The 22,471-nt window shown below is 42.4% G+C and overlaps 1 long non-coding RNA gene across 2 annotated transcripts in view; it reads left to right on the top strand.

Moving 5' to 3' along the window:
- The window catches only part of LOC138641400 (uncharacterized), a 95,677-nt gene extending 73,911 nt beyond the window's left edge, over nucleotides 1–21,766 (top strand). For both annotated transcript variants that reach the window (XR_011313817.1, XR_011313818.1), the window contains exon 3: nucleotides 21,158–21,766. This is a non-coding gene — a long non-coding RNA (uncharacterized lncRNA). The remainder of the gene's footprint in view (nucleotides 1–21,157) is intronic.
- Nucleotides 21,767–22,471: the final 705 nt, after the last annotated feature.

Below are 22,471 nucleotides of genomic sequence, written 5' to 3'. Positions count from 1 at the left end.
CCCAGTATTGTATGATGGTCCCACTCAGGGCATTTCCTTTAATGGTACCATCTCTGCTTGCTGTCATCTGCTGCCTATCATCCTGCAACAATTCCTTTAATGGTACAATCTCTGCTTGCTGTCATCTGCTGCCTATCATCCTGCAACAATTCCTTTAATGGTACAATCTCTGCTTGCTGTCATCTACTGCCTATCATTCTGCAACATTTTCTTTAATGGTACAATCTCTGCTTGCGGTCATCTGCTGCCTATCATCCTGCAACAATTCCTTTAATGGTACAATCTGTGCTTGCTGTCATCTGCTGCCTATCATCCTGCAACATTTCCTTTAATGGTACAATCTCTGCTTGCTGTCATCTGCTGCCTATCATCCTGTAACCATTCCTTTAATGGTACAATCTCTGCTTGCTGTCATCTGCTGCCTATCATTCTGCAACATTTTCTTTAATGGTACAATCTCTGCTTGCTGTCATCTGCTGCCTATCATCCTGCAACAATTCCTTTAATGGTACAATCTGTGCTTGCTGTCATCTGCTGCCTATCATCCTGCAACATTTCCTTTAATGGTACAATCTCTGCTTGCTGTCATCTGCTGGCTATCATCCTGCAACAATTCCTTTAATGGTACAATCTCTGCTTGCTGTTATCAAATCTGTCCTAATAAAACATAAAACAAGCCGGCCACTGTCCTTCTCCCACATGCTCTCCCTTTCTCTGCTTCTCCTCACTGCTTGAGACATATCTCCCAACCCTAGACCCCCACAGCTCATACCTCCCATTACTACCCCCTCCTACTGCTCCCTATCTAATATGAACTACCGCAATATTTCCAACATAAAACCTGTGTCCCTGACGCCCACCCCCCTGCTCCCTTTCTCTGGAGCACTCTGGAATGCCGACTCAATCTGCAATAAGCTTCATGTGATTCATGCCTTTTTCTCTCTCACAATCTTGCCTTCCTTGGCCTCACAGAAGCATGGCTAACACCCTCTGACACCGCCTCCCTTGCTGCACTGTGTTACGGTGGCCTCCACTTCACCCACACCCCTCGCCCTGGCAACAGACATGGTGGAGGAGTGGGTCTTCTCCTTTCTTCAAACGCACCTTTAACCCAATCCCACCTCTTCCCTCCCTTATCCTCCCCTCTTTTGAAGTCCACTCTGTCCGCATCTACTCTCCCTCCAACCTCCAAGTGGCCATCATATACCGACCTCCGGGCCCGGCCACTGCCTTTATTGACCAATTCTCCACCTGGCTTCTTCACTTTCTCTTTGCTGACATTCCCACCATCATCATGGGTGACTTCAATATCCCCACTGATACCCTTCAGTTAACAGCCTCCAAACTTCTGTCCCCTACTTCATCTTTTGGACTTACTCAGTGGTCCTCCGCAGCCACCCACACAGACGGACATACACTAGACCTGGTCTTCACCCATCTCTGCTCGCTATCTAACTTCTCCACCTCCCCTCTCCCTCTATCCGACCACCATCTACTCGCCTTCTCATCCCTGTCCTCCTCACCAGTCATCCATGTCCAGAAACATGCGCACCCCTGCAGAAACCTTGCACACTTAGACACCCACACACTCTCTGACTCTATCCTACCATTGGCATCCATATCCTCACTCCACGACACAGACAGTGCCGCTGCTTTCTACAATGCCACTCTCGCATCAGCTATTGACACGGTTGCCCCTCTCATTCATGGCAGAGTGCAGCGTATCAATAAACAATCTTGGCACAATAACACCACTAAAAAGCTCCGGCAAATGTCCAGGATTGCAGAGCGGCGTTGGAAGAAAACACACTCGCAAGATGACTTCACTGCATTCAAACAGGCAACACTCGCTTTTAAATATGCTCTCACCTCTGCTAAACAGGCCTACTTCACAACCCTCATATCTTCCCTATCCTACAACCCCAAACAGTTATTCAAAACCTTTAACTCCCTCCTTCGCCCCCCACTGCCCCCTCCAACCTCCCTCATCTCTGCTGAGGACTTTGCCACACACTTTAAAAATAAGATCGACCAAACAAGGCAAGTCTTCATTGTTTAGCCACCACAACCCCTTTGTATACCAGACCAATGCCCAAACCCCATAACCTCCCTATCCAACATCACTGAAGGGGGGCTTAATTGTCTCCTTTCCAAATCGTACCTCGCCACCTGTGTACTCGACCCAATCCCATCCCACCTCCTTCCCAACCTCACCACCTCACTTATCCCATCCCTAACCCACCTCTTCAACCTATCACTAACTTCTGGCACCTTCCCTTCTGCTTTGAAACATGCCACAATCATGCCTATCCTTAAAAAGCTAACCCTCCATCCAACTGCCATGTCCAGCTATTGCCCAATATCGCTGCTCCCGTTTGCTTCCAAACTCCTGGAGCAGCATGTCCATGCTGAACTTTCCTCCCACCTCTCATCTATAATCTGGTTTCCTCCCCATCACTCAACTGAGAGAGCCCTGACCAAAATCACTAATGACCTACTTACAGCCAAAGCTAAAGGACAATACTCTATACTCCTCCTTCTAGACCTATCCTCTGCTTTCGACACAGTTGACCACTGCCTCCTACTACAGATCCTCTCTTCCTTTGGCATCAAAGACCTCGTCCTATCCTAGATCTCCTCGTACCTTTCCAACCGCACATTCAGCATCTCCCACACTACCGCCTCATCCCACCCTCTCTCTGTTGGAGTCCCCCAAGACTCTGTTCTAGGACCCCTACTCTTCTCAATCTATATACTTGGCCTGGGACAACTCATAAAGTCTTATGGTTTCAAGTACCACCTTTATGCTGATGACACTCAGATTTACCTTTCTGGCCCAGATGTCACTGGTCTGCTGTCCAGAATCCCGGAGTGTCTATCAGCCAGATCTTACATACCTGACCTATCTATCACAATTAACAACATCATGCTTTCCCCGTACCGGAAGTCCGCTGCCTCGGAGTAACCTTTGACTCTGCCCTATCCTTCAAGCCGCACATCCAAGCTCTCTCCACCTCCTGTCGCCTCCAGCTCAAAAATATCTCCAGAATCCATCCTTTCCTCAACCGTCAATCTACTAAAATGCTTGTGTATGCCCTCATCATCTCCCGCCTTGACTACTGCAATATCCTTTTCTGTTGCCTCCCTGGTAACACCCTTGCACCTCTCCAGTCCATCCTTAACTCTGCTGCCCGACAAATTCATCTCTCTCCTCGCTACTCCTCCGCTTCCCCCCTCCGCAAATCTCTTCACTGGCTCCCATTCCCTCAGCGCAAGTTAAAATTACTAATACTGACCTATAAAGCCATCCATAACCTGTCTCCTCCATATATCTCTGAACTAATCTCGTGATATCTTCCCTCACATGATCTCGGTCCTCCCAAGATCTCCTTCTCTCCTCCACACTTATTCTCTCCTCATCCAAGACTTCTCCCGAATATCCCCCATCCTCTGGAATTCTTTGCTCCAACACGTCCGACTATCAACGACATTCGGATCCTTCAGATGGAACCTGAAAACCCACCTCTTCAGGAAAGCCTACAGCCTGCACTGACCCCACTGCCTCCTCATCACTACCAGAAATACTGCCTCACCAACACCGGAGCTCCTGCAACCCTCAACATATTGTCTCCTTCCCCATAATCCTGTAGAATATAAGCCCGCAAGGGCAGGGTCTTCGCCTCTCTGCATCAGTTGTTACTGTAAGTGATATCTGTAATTTGTATGTAACCCCTTCACATGTACAGCACCATGGATTCAATGGTGCTATATAAATAAATAATAATAATAATCTTCTGCCTATCATTCTGCAACATTTCCTTTAATGGTGCAATCTCTGCTTGCTGTCATCCGCTGCCTATCATCCTGCAACATTTCCTTTAATGGTGCAATCTCTGCTTGCTGTCATCTGCTGCCTATCATCTTGCAACAATTCCTTTAATGGTACAATCTCTGCTTGCTGTCATCTGCTGCCTATCATCTTGCAACAATTCCTTTAATGTGCCTGCTGAATTTTTGCTAAATTCATTTGTGGCATTGTATTCAATGCTTACTGCCATATATCCATGCTGGGGTCACAGGAGATATTACCTGGTGCAAGGTGTTACAGCATATGGTTGTAGCCAGGCCCAGTGCCTTTGATCATGTAACCTCCCCTGGTGTGTTGGCCAATTGCTTATCACAAATAATGTCCCACAATCCCTCTCACTTGATCCTCTACTAAAGGTACCGTCACACTAGACGATATCGCTAGCGATCCGTGACGTTGCAGCGTCCTCGCTAGCGATATCGTCCAGTGTGACAGGCAGCAGCGATCAGGCCCCTGCTGTGCTGTCGCTGGTCGGAGAAGAAAGTCCAGAACTTTATTTGGTCGCTGGACTCCCCGCAGACATCGCTGAATCGGCGTGTGTGACACCGATTCAGCGATGTCTTCACTGGTAACCAGGGTAAACATCGGGTAACTAAGCGCAGGGCCGCGCTTAGTAACCCGATGTTTACCCTGGTTACCATCCTAAAAGTAAAAAAAACAAACACTACATACTTACCTACAGCCGTCTGTCCTCCAGCGCTGTGCTCTGCTCTCCTCCTGTACTGGCTGTGAGCATCGGTCAGCCGGAAAGCAGAGCGGTGACGTCACCGCTCTGCTTTCCGGCCGCTGTGCTCACACAGACAGTACAGGAGGAGTGCAGAGCACAGCGCTGGAGGACAGACGGCTGTAGGTAAGTATGTAGTGTTTTTTTTTTTTTACTTTTAGGATGGTAACCAGGGTAAACATCGGGTTACTAAGCGCGGCCCTGCACTTAGTTACCCGATGTTTACCCTGGTTACCGGCATCGTTGGTCGCTGGAGAGCGGTCTGTGTGACAGCTCTCCAGCGACCAAACAGCGACGCTGCAGCGATCCGGATCGTTGTCGGTATCGCTGCAGCGTCGCTAAGTGTGACGGTACCTTTAGTCCTACAAATTTAAAGACACAAAAGAGCACAGTGAGGTCAAAAATACTATGTTGTAAAAAAATCACAGTAATAAGCAAGTGCTAGTCAAAAGATGGAAAAAACAGGGTATTTAGTTGATACTTTTTTTGCAAAAAAAAGTATACTAAGCTACTCCACCAATCGTCAAGGTATAACCATATAGAGCAGTCCTGACTAATGTATATAATCCCTATCTGATGTATTTAAAAACCTGATCATCTGTATAGTACCTGTATAATCAGGGTTCAGAGAGGGAATATCCATGTGGACATGCTGGATGGAACAGCTTTGATGCAAATGACCCATAAGGAGTGGTGGACTCCTTAGTCTTGTAGAAACAAGAGAACAATTATAGAACCAGAAACACATTGGCTACTTGCACATTGAACAAGTCTGTAGGAACCTGTTCACACACCACCAAGAAACGTGAAGACACAAAAGAGCACAGTGAGGTCAAAAATACTCTGTTGTAAAAAAATCACAGTAATAAGCAAGTGCTAGTCAAAAAATGGAAAAAACGGTATTTAGTTGATATTTTTTTTGCAAAAAAAAGTATACCAAGCTGCTCTACCAATCGTCAAGGTATACCCATATAGAGCAGTCCTAACTAATGTATATAATCCCTATCTGATGTATTTGAAAACCTGATCATCTGTATAGTACCTGTATAAGCAGGGTTCAGAGAGGGAACATCCATGTGGACATGCTGGATGGAACAGCTTTGATGCAAATGACCCATAAGGAGTGGTGGACTCCCTAGTCTCCCTTAGTCCTATAAATTTAGTAGCATTCCAAGGGGGCACGCGTGCGGGTCAGGCACGCGTCTCCCGGCAGCAAAGTTTTTTGAAGTGCAGTTATTTCAACGGCAGTTAGTCACGACAGGAGTCAGGACTCCACACTATGTATCTGTCTCTTTTGGGTATGTCTGCTGAATAAGCACTTCTTATTACTTGGATCTAGCTACTGTACATATTACGGCTCTTAACTGTATATAATAGCATTCCTATTTTAATGTATGTATCTTTATGCATTTTCTTTTATACAAATGAATATAGATGAATATAGATTTGTTTCCTTTAAGATTTGTATGTCTAAAGCTTTTAGGTAGGGATAGCTTTGTGCATGCAATCTCTGGAATACCTCTGTATGGTAAAGAACAGCACTTAATGTGTGAATGATGCCTAGATACAATATTCAACCCCAATTTTCTTTCCAATTTTTTTTTACATCATGATTTTATGAACTAGTTATTCTACAGACAATGCAGTATACATTGAGCGTATACAGTCATGAGAAAAACAGTACACCGTCTTGGAATTTTTTGTTATTATGTATCAAATCATAATTAAAATATATCTGGTCCTTAGACGGTCTTGAAATTAGAACAGTAATACAGTTGGGCAACAACAATTGCTTTTCTAAGATTATTATGACATCTTTTCTCATTGGTATTGTGTCGACACATGTTTAAATGCTCCAGGCCAGCAAACTATCAAAACTTCTGCTTTTATAGTGGTGGCCAAACTTACTGGTAAACAAATGATCAAGGGCATTTGATTTGCAGCACCTGCCTGCGACTTGGAATCTTAATTCCTATGGAAGAAATAAGGGTGTACTTAGTTTTTCATACATTGCTTCTGCATTTGACCCTGTTTAGATAAAAAAAAAATTACACGGTATAATTTGTCATGTGCTAAATCCTAAATTATGCCAGAACTGTAGAAATGGACCATACCTCCAAAAATCATATGATGATCTAATGACACTAGGCAAAAATGTAGAAAAATGAATATGAGGTTCTTAGTTTAACATTCTGATCAGACTGTATGAAGCCCACTGCAATGTTACGGCGAACCTCTCAGTGGGTCGCTAGCCTGAAGGTTGCTGCACCGTGTGCAAATCAATATCGTAGCGACAGTGCACCAGCAGGGCAGATGACCTGGTGCCCCACAGCACCCATGCTGGGAAGCTGAGTGCCCAGAATTCCAGGCCACTATGTCCCACAGGCACAAAGCCACAGAGACAATGACCTCCACCCAGCACCAACACCAGGTGAATAGATGTGAAAAAACTCACCTTCCACAAGCTCTCGGACTGTGAACTGAGAGCAAAAATAGGCGGAACCCCTCCCGAAGTCTCCTGCTAATTTAGAAACATCTGGGTCCAATCTGATTAGTGCTGGTCCAATTTAAAAAAAAATAGAGGTGACAGTAATACAAATGCCAGAAAAAAATACATTGATCGAAAGCAGCTAGGCAAAAATGAACAAAACGGAGCAAGACTTTTTAAGGCTAGGTTCATATTGCGTTAGTGCAATCCGTTTAGCGCCTAGCGCTAGCTGATTGCGCTAACGCAATGTTGTTTTATGGGGTCGCGTTAAACGTCCCCGCTCTCGCAGATCTCCGATCTGCGAGAGCGGGGAACGGACCTCGGGCGTCCCGCGGACGCTGCTTGCAGCGTCCGCGGCGCGCCACAAAACACCGGCACATCGCTAGCGCGTGCCGAAAATGGCACGCGCTAGTGATGCGCGTCCCCATTGCTGTTAATGGGCGCGCTAACGGACGCGTTGCACGGCGTTAATTTTGCCGTGCAACGCTGTCCGTTAGCGCGGTCACATTAACGCAATATGAACCAAGCCAGTGGATCAGATGCTTTTCTTTAGTATGTATTGACACATAAAACTATCAAATTCAAAGAGTGCGTACTTAGTCTATCTCAAAACTGTATATTGGACTTTGTATTATTTTAAAATAAAATAGAAGCACAGAATTTTGAGAAAATAAAAAAGAGAAGAAAACCTCTAATTTTATTTCAGTGACTAATGGATTTCCAAATGGCCATTAACTGAGAGTAGAGGGCTTTGTTTACAGAATGCCACATGCTGGTGACTGTCACATTCACACTTTCTGACTGATGGCTGCTTTAATTAGCCTTTTCTTTCAAAGGGTCACTCAATGGAGCAATTACATCTATAAATCTATTTGTGAGAAGCTCAGTGAAAGAAAAAAAATCCTCTCTTCAAAAGCCGCTGTGTCAGGCTGAAACCTAATTAATTAACAGTACAATTTTCCATGTAGCTGAAAGTAGCAGGAATCACAGGCGTTTCCCCAGCCCCCACTTTCATATATGTATTCCACTAGTGCACTCTACAGCAATGCGCATACTCTATATCCTTACTAATGAAAGATCCTAGAACAAGGGAATGATTTTCGTACATTTTGCCCTCCACTCTCCATGTGATTGACATCTTCGAAACGCAACGTCACATTCAACTAGGGCAGGATTCAATTAATTGCATATGAAATATTTATAGCTCATCTCTGTATTTATATCCAACTCGTATGCGAGAGATCTCCTCATTAGCATGTGTGGAGACTCATTTTTATGCTGTCACAGTTATTCTGAATTAAAATCCAATTAGTCCAATAATCCTGTGAATGTTATGAAATTACTGAAAACACCCCATTAAGGCGATAGTGTGCAATCTAAACCATGAGCAAAGATACAATTAGTCACTTGTGTTCATTTATATTCAGAACATTCATACAGCCGCATAATAACCAGAGCTATGGTTTATATTGAGCATATTCAGAAATATGTTTCATTTCCTTATATTGATGCTGCTGTTGAATACTGGGTTATGAAATTTTCTAGGACATTATGTGGGCTATAGCCCCGGTATGGGAGATGAATAATCCTACAGTACAGTTATTGTTCTCCACTGATGGACTTGTATATTGTAAGCATGCTAAAAATATTTTTTTTTATATGACAAATGCTGTCTATATGTACACTTTCCTGACCTGATCTGATGAGTCTTAAAGGGATCCTTCGGCACTGATCATTGTTACTGAGTAGCAAGAGAAGGTTAGCAGACTGATAAATACTTTGGTGGGAAAGTACAAGTGTTTCTCACTAAAACTAGAATATCATTAAAAAGTTAATTTATTTCAGTTCTTCAATATAAAAAGTGAAACTCATCTAATTTATAAAGCTGAATGTATGTATGTATGTATGTATGTATGTATGTATGTATGTGTGTATGTGTGAGATTGGCATCTGCATCGTCGCAGCTACAGCCACAAAACTTTGCACAGTCACACGTCTGGACCCCGAGAGCGTCATAGGCTATTTTGTGAGGTGAAATTTTAACCCCGCGCGTTCCAATTCACCAAACAATTTTGCCCCTATCTACATAATGGGGAAAAAGTGAAAGGAAAAGTGTTGGAGGCAAATTGACATCTGCCAGATGTGAACAAGGGGGACTTAAAGAGTGAAAGCGATGGCGCCAAAGAGTATATACCGTACAGTTGCTAAGGTGGGGCCCCGACATGGGATACTCACCACACACGGGGATATGAACACACACACAAAATGCGCCACACACTACCACGTGCTTGAACACATATACCACCCTAAGCACACATTTCACCACACATACACCAACCTCGCCACATAAAAGTCGAAACACAAAAGTCGCCGCTCAAAACTCGCCACGCGCAAAACTCACCACATGCAAAACTAGGCTCACGCAAATCTAGCCGCACGTGCAAAACTCACCTCATGGAAAACTTGCCACATGCAAAACTTGCACACGCGGAAAAATTGCCACATGCACAAAAGTTGCAACACATGCAAAAGTTGCCTCACACAAAACTTGCACATACTCAAAATGCACCACACTTAAAACTCGCCACGCGCAAAACTCGGCATGCGCAAAACTTGCTGCACACAACTTGCTACACTAACCTGTCACATGCAACTCGACACACAAAAAGTTGCTACACGCATGTCGCCACACAAAACTCATCTCACAAAAGTCACTACATGCATGTCGCCACATGCAACTCAACACACACAACTTGACACATGAAACTCACCCTAAACACAAGTCTGGTATTATCCTTCAAAAATAAAAATCTGATTTATAAGCAGGCAAACTACAAGAGCAACAACTGTACCATATAGGAAATATGGCAGCTGTCAGTCACATGACCTGTCTATCGTGTGTATGTGTGAGCTAATATATACTGCCAGGGGGCAGGGCTTCCTGTTGGCTGGGGATTCATCAGGCTGCCAATTTAGCTTACAAATACTGAGGTAAAAATACTGACCAAATAACGTGTGAACGCGGTCTAATACAGGAGGAGATGACACACAGATATATACTATATACAGGAGAGATGACACACAGGTATATACTATATACAGGAGAGATGACACACAGGTATACACTATATACAGGAGAAGATGACACACAGGTATATACTGTATACAGGAGCAGATGACACACAGGTATATACTATATACAGGAGGAGATAACTTACAGGTATATACTATATACACCAGGAGATGACACACGTATATACTATATACAGGAGGAGATGACACACAGATATATACTATATACAGGAGGAGATGACAGACAGGTATATACTATATACAGGAGGAGATGACACACATATATACTATATACAGGGGAGATGACACATGTATATACTATATACACAGGAGGAGATGACATACAGGTATATACGATATACAGGAGGACATGACACACAGGTATATACTATATACAGGAGGAGATGACATACAGGTATACACTATATACAGTAGGAGATGACAACCTGGTATATACTATATACAGGGGAGATGACATGCAGGTACATACTATATACAGGGGCGATGACACAGGTATATACTATATACAGTGGAGATGACACACAGGTATATGCTATATACAGGAGGAGATGACATACAGGTATATACTATATACAGGAGGAGATGACACACAGGTATATACTATATACAGGAGCAGATGATACACAGGTATATACTACATACAGGGCAGATGATACACAGGTATATACTATATACAGGAGGAGATGACACACGTATATACTATATACAGGAGATGAAATACAGGTATATACTATATAAAAGAGGAGATGACACATGGGTATATAGAGGAGGAGATTACATACAGCAGGTATATACTATATACAATGGAGATGACATACAGGTATATACTATATACAGGAGATGACATACAGGTATATACTATATACTATATACCTGTATGTCATCTCCTCCTATATATAGTATATACCTGCTGCATGTCATCTCCTCCTGTATATAGTATATACCCATGTGTCATCTCCTCCTGTATATAGTATATACCTGTATGCCATCTCTTCTGTATATACTATATACCTGTATGTCATCTCCTCCTATATATACAGAAGAGATGACATACAGGTATATACTATATACAGGAGGAGATGACACATGGGTATATGCAATATACAGGAGGAGATGACATGCAGCAGGTATATACTATTTACAGGGGAGATGACATACAGGTATATACTATATACAAGAGAAGACATACAGGTGTATACTATATATAAGGGAGATGACAAACATGTATATACTGAGGTGAAAATGAGAGGTGTGAGGTGAAAAGAAAAGGTGTGAGTGCAAAATGAGAGGAGTGAGGGAAAATAGTGGAGTGATCGGAAAATGACAGATGTGAGGTCGAAATGACAAGTGTTAGAGGGGAATGAGAGGAGTGAGGGGGAAAATGAGAGGTGTAAGGGAGAAAATGAGAGGCATGATGGGAAAATAAGAGACGTGAGGTGCTATAACTAGCCACAGATATTTACTATGCCCAGGCAACGCCGGGCTCTTCAGCTAGTATATTATATAGAGTCATTGCAAACAAAGTGATCTATTTCAAGGGTTTATTTCTGTTTACGCTGATGATTATGGCTTACAGCCAATGAAAACCCCAAAGTCATTATCTCAGTAAATTAGAATACTTTATAACAGCAGCTTGAAAAATGATTTTAAAATTCGAAATGTTGGCCTACTTAAATGTATGGCCATTAAATGCACTCAATACTTGGTCGAGGATCCTTTTGCATCAATTACTGCATCAATGTTGGGTGGTATGGAGGCGATCAACCTGGGCACTGCTGAGGTGTTATGGAAGCCCAGGTTGCCTTGATAGCAGCATTCAGCTCTTCTGCATTGTTGGGTCTGGTGTCTCTCATCTACCTCTTGACAATACCCCAAAGATTCTCTATGGGGTTAAGGTCAGTGATACTGTTATTTTTAAACCAGATGTTGGTACTTTTGGCAGTGGGGAAAGGTGCCAAGTCCTGCTGGAAAATTACATTTCCATATCCAAAAAGCTTGTCAGCAGAGGGAATCATGAAGTGCCATAAAATTTCCAGGTAGATGGCTTTGCTGACTTTGGCATTCATAAAACACAGTGGACCTACACCAGCAGATGACATGGCTCTCCAAACCATCAATGATTGTGGAAACTTCACACTAGACCTCAAGCAGCTTGGATTTTGTGGCCCTCCACTCTTCCTCCAGACTCTGGGACCTTGATTTCCAAATGAAATGTAAAATTAACTTTCATCTGAAAACAACACCTTGGACCACTGAGCAATAGCCCAGTTCTTTTTCTCCTTGGCCCAGGTAAAATGCTTCTGGCATTGTCTAATGATCATGAGTGGCTTGATACAAGGAATGCGACACTTGTAGCCCATGTCCTGGACATGTGTGTGTATGGTGGCTCTTGAAGCAATGACTCCAGAAGCAGTCCACTCCTTGTGAATCTCCCCAAAACTTTTGAATGGCCTTTTCTTAACAATCCTTTCAAGGCTGCGGTTATCCCGGTTGATGGGGCACCTTTTTTACCACACTTTTTCCTTCCACTCAACTTTCCATTAACCCCTTTCTGACCTCGGACAGGATAGTACGTTCGAGGTCAGAACCACCGCTTTGATGCGGGCTCCGGCGGTAAGCCCGCATTAAAGCCGGGACATGTCAGCTGTTTTGAACAGCTGACATGTGCCCGCAATAGTGGCGGGTGAAATTGCGATTCACCCGTCGCTATTAACTAATTAAATGCCGCTGTCAAACGCAGACAGCGGCATTTAACCGGCGCTTCCGGCCATCGGGCCAGAAATGAGCGCATTACCGACCCCCGTCATATGATCGGGGTCAGCGATGCTTCTGCATAGTAACCATAGAGGTCCTTGAGACCTCTATGGTTACTGATACGGGTTTGCTGTGAGCGCCACCCTGTGGTCGGTGCTCATAGCAAGCCTGCATTTCAGCTACATAGCAGCGATCTGATGATCGCTTCTATGTAGCAGAGCCGATCGAGTTGTGCCAGCTTCTAGCCTCCCATGGAGGCTATTGAAGCATGGCAAAAGTTAAAAAAATAAAAAAAAGTGAAAAATATAAAAAAATATAAAGGTTTAAATCAGCACCCTTTCGCCCCATTCAAAATAAAACAATAAAAAAATCAAACCTGCACATATTTGGTTTTGCCGCATTCAGAATCGCCCAATCTATCAATAAAAAAAAGTATTAACCTGATCGCTAAACAGCGTAGTGAGAAAAAAATTTGAAACGCCAGAATTACGTTTTTTTGGTCGCCGCGACATTGCATTAAAATGCAATATAGGCTAATTAAAAGAACGTATCTGCATAAAAGTGGTAACAATAAAAATGTCAGCTCGGCACGCAAAAAATAAGCCCTCAAACGACTCCAGATCACGGAAAATGGAAACGCTATGGTGCAATTCTTTGGATTTTTTTCCACCACTTAGATAAAAGAAAACCTAGACATGTTAGGTGTCTATGAATTCGTAATGACCTGGAGAATCATAATATCCGGTCAGTTCTAGCATTTAGTGAACCTAGCAAAAAAGCCAAACAAAAAACAAGTGTGGGATTGCACTTTTTTTTGCAATTTCACCACACTTGAAATTTTTTTCCCATTTTCTAGTACACGACATGGTAAAACCAATTATGTTGTTCAAAAGTACAATTCGTCCTGCAAAAAATAAGCCCTCATATGGCCATATTGATGGAAAAATAAAAAAGTTATGGCTCTGGGAAGGGGGGAGCGAAAAACGAACACGGAAAACGGAAAATCCCAAGGTCTTGAAGGGGTTAATATGCTTGGATACAGCACTCTGTGAACAGCCAGCTTCTTTAGCAATGACCTTTTGTGGCTTACCCTCCTTGTGGAGTGTGTCAATGACTTCCCTCTGGACATCTGTCAAGTCAGAAGTCTTCCCCATGATTGTTGAACCTACTGAAACAGACTAAGGGACCCTTTTAAATGCTTAGGAAGCCTTTGCAGGTGTTTTTTGTTAATTATTCTAATTTACTGAGATAATCACTTTTGGGTTTTCATTGGCTGAAAGCCATAATCATCAACGTTAACAGAAATGAACACTTGAAATAGATTACTCTGTTTGTAATGACTCTTTGTAATATATGAGTTTCACTTTTTGTATTGAAGAAATGAAATAAATTAACCTTTTGATGATATTCCAGGGGCGGACACACCGCATGTTCAGCCGGTGCGGCTGCACAGGGGCCCAGAGGTGGAGGGGGGCCCCTGCAGGACGGCTAATAATGAGGGCAATCTGGTGACGTCACCGCTGTGCTTTACGGCCGGCGCTCACAGTCAGTGCGGGAAGCTGAAGGCGAGGGACCTGACCAGACACCGGGAATGTAAGTTTGTAGTGTTTTTTTTTTACATTTCCAATGGTAACCAGGTTAAACATCGGGTTACTAAGTGCGGCCCTGCACTTAGTAACCCGATGTTTACCCTGGTTACCCGGGGACTTCGGCATCGTTGGTCGCTGGAGAGCTGTGTGTGTGACAGCTCTCCAGCGACCAAACAGCGACGCTGCAGCGATCGACATCGTTGTCTATATCGCTGCAGCGTCGCTTAGTGTGACGGTACCTTAAGATGCAAAATATATTGGATTTTACTATCTCTTTATCTGTATCTATCCATCCCATATCTATAATCTATCTATCTCCTATCTATGTATCTCCTATCTATCTATTACCTATCCATCTATCTATTATCTGTATCTCCTATCTATCATATATCTATTATCTACAGTATCTGTCTATCTATTCTCTATCTATCTATCTATCCATCTATCTATCTATCTATCATCTATCTATCCCATATCTATCTTCTATCTATCTATCATCTATCTATCCATCTTTCTCTCTATTATCTATCTATTATCTATCATCTATCTACTAGCTATTATCTATCATCTGTCTATCTATATCTATCTGTCCATCTATCTCATGTCTATCTACCCCCAACAATGGCAGCTCCTGGTGTATTTGGGAACTTGGGCAATGGAGACTCAATGGACCAGCTATGCGACTAACACTAAAGGCCTCTGTGCACATTAAAGAGCTCAACACAATTTGATCATTCTTGCAGGTCCAAGAGAGCAATTAATGTATAATCGGACCCCCCGAATCTCCCCAAAGGTGGAGAAAAGGATCAGGCTCTTTGAACGTTAACTACTGATCCTCTTCCTCCTGTGAGATAATCCACCATCAGTGTGTGGTAATGGCTTACTCCCCACTCCTGTTGGAAGCACCTACATCTTGCCTTGTGCAGGCGTGTACTATGGAGGACAGAGAATGAACTTCAATCCAATATTGCAGCCAGCATGCAGCCAGCGGGTAAGGAAAGGGTGAATCAAACACCCGATAACCCCGCCTCCATGGCTGAAGATTGTTCCCTTCAAGTTCAGGTGACAGAGTCCCTTTAACAGAATGTCCTTTCTGCATATACTTCACCAGTTGTGGGGAAAAGGCAATGATGGTGGTGGTGGAAAGGACAATAATGGGGGTGGTGGAGGAGAAAGCAATGATGGAGGTGGTGAAGAGGGCAATGATGGGAGTGGTGGGGAAGGCAATGATGGAGCTGGTGAAAAGGGCAATGATTGGGGTGGGGGAGAGGACAATAATGGGATGCGGGGGGAAGAGGACAAGATGGGTGTGGGGTATTGGGATGGGAAGAAGGGGGATTTATAATGAATTTAGGAAAAGGGAAGGTGGAGGAAGTATATAGCACAGTCCCTTAGTATATAGCGTACTCGCTTATTATTTTATGATGCCATCCCATATTTTATAGCTTCCTCTGCTGTTATGTACAGTGCTGTCTCTTACATAGTGTATTCTTGTTATTTTTGTTATTCACAGCACCCTCTTTTATTACATAGTCCCCTCTCTTGTTAGATGTAAAATGACTGCTGATGGAGGAGCCAGTGACCAGACGACCAGTCCAACATCTCCTCCATTAGAAAAGAAGCATTCCCATGCTCCATCAGCCATAATTGCATTATACAGCTAACAAGACAGGACAGTATGTAATAAAAAATCAGCGCTCTATATAATCCAATATGTAAGGGACGGTACTGTACATGACAAGAGAGGGCACTGTATAATAAGGGACGGCAATATACATAACAAAGGAGACTATGTAATATATATACATGTATGTGTGTGTGGCTATATATATATATATATATATATATATATATATATATAATGTAGCTTTGGAGAGGGGCCCACAGACACATTTCTTGCACATGGGCCCCAAGCTGTCAGTGTCCGCCCCTGTGATATTCTATTTTAGTGAGAAACACTTGTATTTAGCATAACTTGTATTTTACTAACTACTTTCCATTAATGAGTGTGCATATAGACATAGCTTTCAATCACTAAATAGTACCACCCACCAGACTCCTTAGCATCCAAAGAGCATAAATTTAAATTTAAATGGAATCTTTTCTCTCAAAGCTATAGTGTCAAAAAAAGAAAGAAATGCTAGAAAGGTACAAGGCCAAAAAGTCAGCATATTCAACAGGATACTGTATTGTTGTGTCTTGTACAGATGTAAAATTTGACTAGTGAAATAGATATTATTAAAAATTGTTTGTGATATACATACTATGTGACTTAGACAGTTGCAGTAAAATATCAAATTGTTTAGGAATCTTCTTTTGCATTATTAAAATGATCATATCCCTTTCACAAAAATGATTGTCAAAGGAATGCAAAAACTCAGTATAGTCACTTGTGACATGCAAGCGCATATTCTGACACTGATTTCAGATTATTTTTTTCTGTAAGAACTATTATGCAGCCTTGCTTTGGCTTTCTAGTGTATTAAGAGTAAAAACAGTGTTTTCTAGTTCATATGCCTGCTAGACCATCTCATTGATCAAGCACACTGAGTTTGGCACTGCTGCTGGCACCTCTCCTATCTCTCACCTCTATTGTCAAGATCTTACCACGCAGCTTCACATTATCATATGATGGGATGGTCATGCAGAAGCACCTGCTGTGATCTCTGTGTGGAACAACTCTCTGCTGCTCCAGACAACTACTTGATTGGCCTACGAATAAAGGGAGAGGCCACAGGCTATTTGAATTAACAGGCCAGTTATCGGGAAACTAACAGTGAGCATATGGTATATACACCATATATTCCAATGCATGAATATAGGTATATACCCCCATGCGGTCACAGCTAACTCCACGATAACCCCAGACTACTCGCCGCCACCACCAAACATTTATACAGGCAGATTGGACACCTGATAGATAGCGTATGGTTTTGAGGTGTGGTTTATAGAACAAAAGGAACAGAACTGTTAAAATTTATACTTAATCCAAAGGGAGGCAGTGTTTAAGAAAACTACAAAAGATTTTACAAAAGGGACAAAAAACAGCATATATAGTTATATAAAAATAAAACGGACAAAACAAAATAAACTTACTACACCGATCACAGAGATGATTCAGTTTAGCTAAAGGAGAGCATTTTGATTGGTCGTTTAGTGATCGGGATCCCTGCATACACGATATGTACACTAACCCAGATCACAATTCAGCTTGATCTTTTACACCCCCTCTCCATGATAACCTCACGTGGGCAGGTTTTTGGGCTGTTATCATCCCTTTATGAGTTTATGAAATCCCAACTTATGCCATAACTCCTCACCGGACGTTCGCATATGTTCAAAATTGATGGCACATTTTTTATCAGGATTTTATCTTTACTTAGAGACCAAACATAGCATAGCTGTTGTCAGTTATCTGGCCCCTATGGATTTGGGGCATTTTAGTTGGGGTTAAAGTTATGAGAAAATATGTAACTTTTTGCCTGGGTAGCCCAGGTGCCGAAAATGTATGTCTAATTAATATCGGATTTATACAAATTCCCATATTCTATATTTTCTTTCAGAGACATAATGTCTGAGTTGGTTTAATGGAACATTTTCCTCCCCGGCAGGAACCCAATGTCAACTGAATCCAACATGCATTTCTTGTAGACAAAAGGCTTCCACTCTCCTGCGTATGTGTCTGATGAGTGACCATGGCTATTTCTAAAGGGTGTGAGATATTCCCTTTAATCATCTCAAAATTTAAAAAGCCTTTTCCTGTCTAAACTATTTGTCCAATCTGTACTCTTTGTCTATGCACAAAATACATACTGGTTCAGTCACCAGGGCAAGAAGAGGACTTCATGCAGTTTAAGTAAGATGGTTCACATCTCTTTGTACTCTTCCATTTGACATAAAAGCAGCTTTAGATTGCTAGCTCCTGTATCTTTACTGCAAATGGGAGAGGGGAGTAGGAAGAGGGTTGGTATCAGGATCTCTGTTACTCTTACTCTAAATTGGTGTGAGAGAAAAGAGGAGGGATGGGGGATGGGAGTGACTTCATAGATATTTTAACATTTTCTATGACATCTATCAATTGAATCTCTTTATTATTCAATGACAACTACTATCATCTTCAGCACTGCAGTTATACAACATATTACTGTCTGAAGTCTTTTTGAATATTTTAGGATTTTCTCTTCCTATCTTTCTTGCAGAGCTGTGAGCTCACTTACCTCACTCCCTAAAGTACGTCAAAAATACCTGCTGCATTTCCTGCCTAAGCTTACAGTCTAAGATGGTCCATTCTGGTTGTCTGCATTATACTATGTGATGTGGTAGCTGCAAGGCATTATGAGGATGCCTGCTTGGTTGTGCCTGAGGTCATGTCAGCCTTCTGTTACTGATGCAGTCTTCTGCAATGTATAAAATGACAGATGGTATTTTATTGGCGATTCACACCAATAGAATTGCGAATTATTTGATTTTGCCGTGACCTGTAAATTTCATGAAGTGCGACTTGAATTCAATTAGTATTGCATCAATTTGATCATTACTAGGCACCAGGCAACATGTTTCACTTCACAAGAACATTATCTGTTGCCACTAGGGCAATAATTTTCCACCTGCTACCAGCAGAATCGCATGTCACTATGGATTTTATTGTTAACTCGATGAATTAGTAATACAAGAGAAGGAATGTCTTTAAAGGTTGTCTTATAAAATGGGGTCCACTGCTATGAACTCTATTCCATGAGACAAAACTGCTAACAAACATTGGCTCTCACTCTGGTAGACTCAAGTTGCCCAAGTATTATTTGAATGGTTGCCATGTAATCTTACATTTCTCCAACAGTTCAATGTATGTTATTTAAAAATGACCTATGGTTTACGAGAAAAACATAAATAGTGACACACAAAGTAACAAGGGATGAAATCCCAGGATTTTTCTTTAATATACTGCATATCATTAGTAAATCAGATTTTACTTTCATTTTACCAGTGTGAAGATTCTCTGGTTAGATTTTCTGTCTGAGAAATACCAACTGTGGGGTGGATATTCTTTTCAGGTCGTAAAATGCAACATGGAGAACTGTTCCCAAATCTGGCCGGATTTTGTATGTTTTGGCCTGTTTTGCTACTTTATTGGCTCACTGGTCAATATAATAAAATGGGAGAATTTATTCACCTATTTTTCTCATAAATTCTCCAAATATTCCATATCAGAAGCAGGAAGTCTTAGACAGCTGTTAAAATAATGAGACAGTGAAGAACCGTTGTAAGCCCTGAGTTTAATCTCCCTTTCTTGAAGGGGTTTTTCCACTATACCAATATTGAAAATGCATCAACTGATCTTATTGTCCAAAGGATAGCTGATTGTGATGACTTTATACTTAATTAGGCCAGACGTATTTTTCAGTAGGTCGAGAGACATAGACTATTGTAAATATGAGTCTGAACGTTGTCTCTTGTAGATTGAATTAATGTTTGTGAATTGTGGAATGGCTGCTGTTTACTGTTAGGTGTCAAGTTCCCGCCTTTGCACAGGGGGAATCTCGAACCACCTCAGCTGTGGCCTCCCATTATTCTCCAGCCACAGTGGAGCCTGCTCAGCAGAGACGTTGGTCCCAGTGTCTGGCTCCAGCTGATACTGAGCCACTAGTTACTACCCTTCTTCCAGGCTCTGCCTTTGTAGCCAGTACTTGTCAGCGGCGAGCAGACGTCTCTGAGACTAAGTCCTGCTTTTCCCGTTCTGAGCATGCCCAGGGTAAGACCTCTCATTGGAGGCCGGGGTTCACATGCTCAGATACTGCAGCAGCTCCCATTGGTCCTCTAGGAAGGTCCTGAAGTTGCTCAGGTACTGTAGCAGCTCCCATTGGTCCTCTAGGAAGGTCCTGAAGATGCTGCAGCTATAAAAAGTTTGCATGGCTGCACAGCCATGCGCTAGTATCAAACCAATGTCTATGAGCTCAGCGCCAGTGTTGTCATGTCTGAATGCAGTTAGGGTTTGGCTGAAATAAGCCCTTAGAATGCCAGCACCTCCAGTGAGGAGTTTGTATGAGTGTATTCAGGGCCTTGGCTGAAATAAGCAGCTAGAATACCGGCACCTCCAGTGAGGAGTTGTTTGTCTGTTTTCTCTGACTGCATGACCACAGTTTGCTCTGGTTGGTAGCTGTGTACCTCTATGAGGTTAACAGGGCACAGCATCTTGTTCCTAGCAACTCTGTGGAGTTAACAGAGTTCGCTTATACCGCCATATAGTTCCCCCATTTGCCAGCAGCAGGTTCCTCTCCTGCATGGTAGACCCCGGGTTGCGAACGCACCTAATAATACATATACAGTATATATATATATATACTTGGTGCGTTCCGCCAACCCTAACATTTACCTCCTTATATCAGTTCCTACAGTTTATTGTGCTGCTATCCTTGGAGGATAAAGACACAGGGTCATTGAACAATCAATGTTTGATGATGTGTTGATTACCCATTGTATAAGTCCATGTAGCTTGTTGATCTGCAAACAGTGAAGTACAAGCTACACAGATTGATTAAATACTCAAACAATAAGAGTAGACCTCCTCCTACCTTGCCCCTGACCTGTGGATGATGGTCTGAAGAACAGATGTGGGTATAAAAAGTACCTTTTTCCTTCTGCAGAGAGACTCTACAGAACAGCAGTCAGGACACCATCGCTCCGACCGGAGGAATACAGATTTGATACACTCTACAAGAAGTCAGCTTAATGGACCATGACCCCAGGGAAATACAAATCTGCTCAACTGAGCATCACTGAACCCATGGAGAAGTTTCGGAGAAGCCAGGTTGGGACTATTCAGTCACGTGGCCCAATGGAGACATTTGGGGAAGCCAGGTTGGGACAATTAGGTCACCTGGTCACATACCTCAATGGATTGTCAGCTTCCTAAGCTTGTCGCTACCTCCTTTCTTTGGGTGCCCACCAAAATTGAGGTGTCACTGGTGGGGGTAGGCGGCCCTGGAAGCCCCGAAGTTACAGCTGCTTTAATTCGGTGAACCAGCGGAAGGGTGAGACTCTGTAATTTGCACCGTCTTGTGTATTTTCTGGGACTGTTCTGCATGCTATTGTCTGTTGGTGGTTCAATAAAGTATTGCCACACTGTTTTACCCTCACCCTGTGTTGTCTGAGCAGTATTATGCTCACGGGAAAGGAGTGCGGGCATTCAGTGGATTGAGCACTGATTCATGCTGTCTTTTTAAAGACAGTTGGGCTAGCAGACAAGAGCACCCACTGACCCTCATGTTTCCACAATGATCAATATCTGTGCAGTGGAAAACCTCTTTAAAAGGACCGAGTTTAATCCCAAAACTTGACAGATTTTTTTAGTTTTCTCAATTATATATTTAAGAAAGGTTTCCCTGCTCTATTGCATTTTCACCAGTTTCATAGAGTGAATAGCTATCATTTAGTAACTTATTTGTTTGCGAAAAATTCATTAAATGATTTGCGTCTTTTTCAAGTTGTCTTTTGTTGTTTCCACTTTATGATTCTTACATCAATGTGGCTTTTCCACATTTTTTTAGGCAGATTCATAAAATCATCTTTTTCTAAAAGTCACAGAATTTGGCTTTATTCTACTCCAAATTCCCTCTGGAATACTTTTATGTAATGTAGTAAAACATTTTTACAACATTTTAACATTTCCCACTTAAAAGCAAAAACTTGTTGAACACAATTTTGGACTTTCCAAAATTCAGGAATCGCGTGCGCCATTTTGATTAACTGCAAAAAATATCAGCAAAAATCACAAACCAAAAATGAAAAGCTACCTTAAAAACACTGCAAATGATAAATTGGGAATTAACCCCTTAATAGCCACCAATACGTCTTTTTTACTGACCTGCGACCTTGTCGGCTGTACGTGCTGCATCAGCCATGATCAGTGTTAGCATCAACCATGGCCATTTAACCCCTTAGATGCTGCTGTCAATAGT

This window comes from Ranitomeya imitator, chromosome 6 (assembly GCF_032444005.1).
Source record: "Ranitomeya imitator isolate aRanImi1 chromosome 6, aRanImi1.pri, whole genome shotgun sequence".
Taxonomy (NCBI): domain Eukaryota; kingdom Metazoa; phylum Chordata; class Amphibia; order Anura; family Dendrobatidae; genus Ranitomeya; species Ranitomeya imitator.
This window is presented reverse-complemented; position numbering and strand designations above follow the sequence as displayed.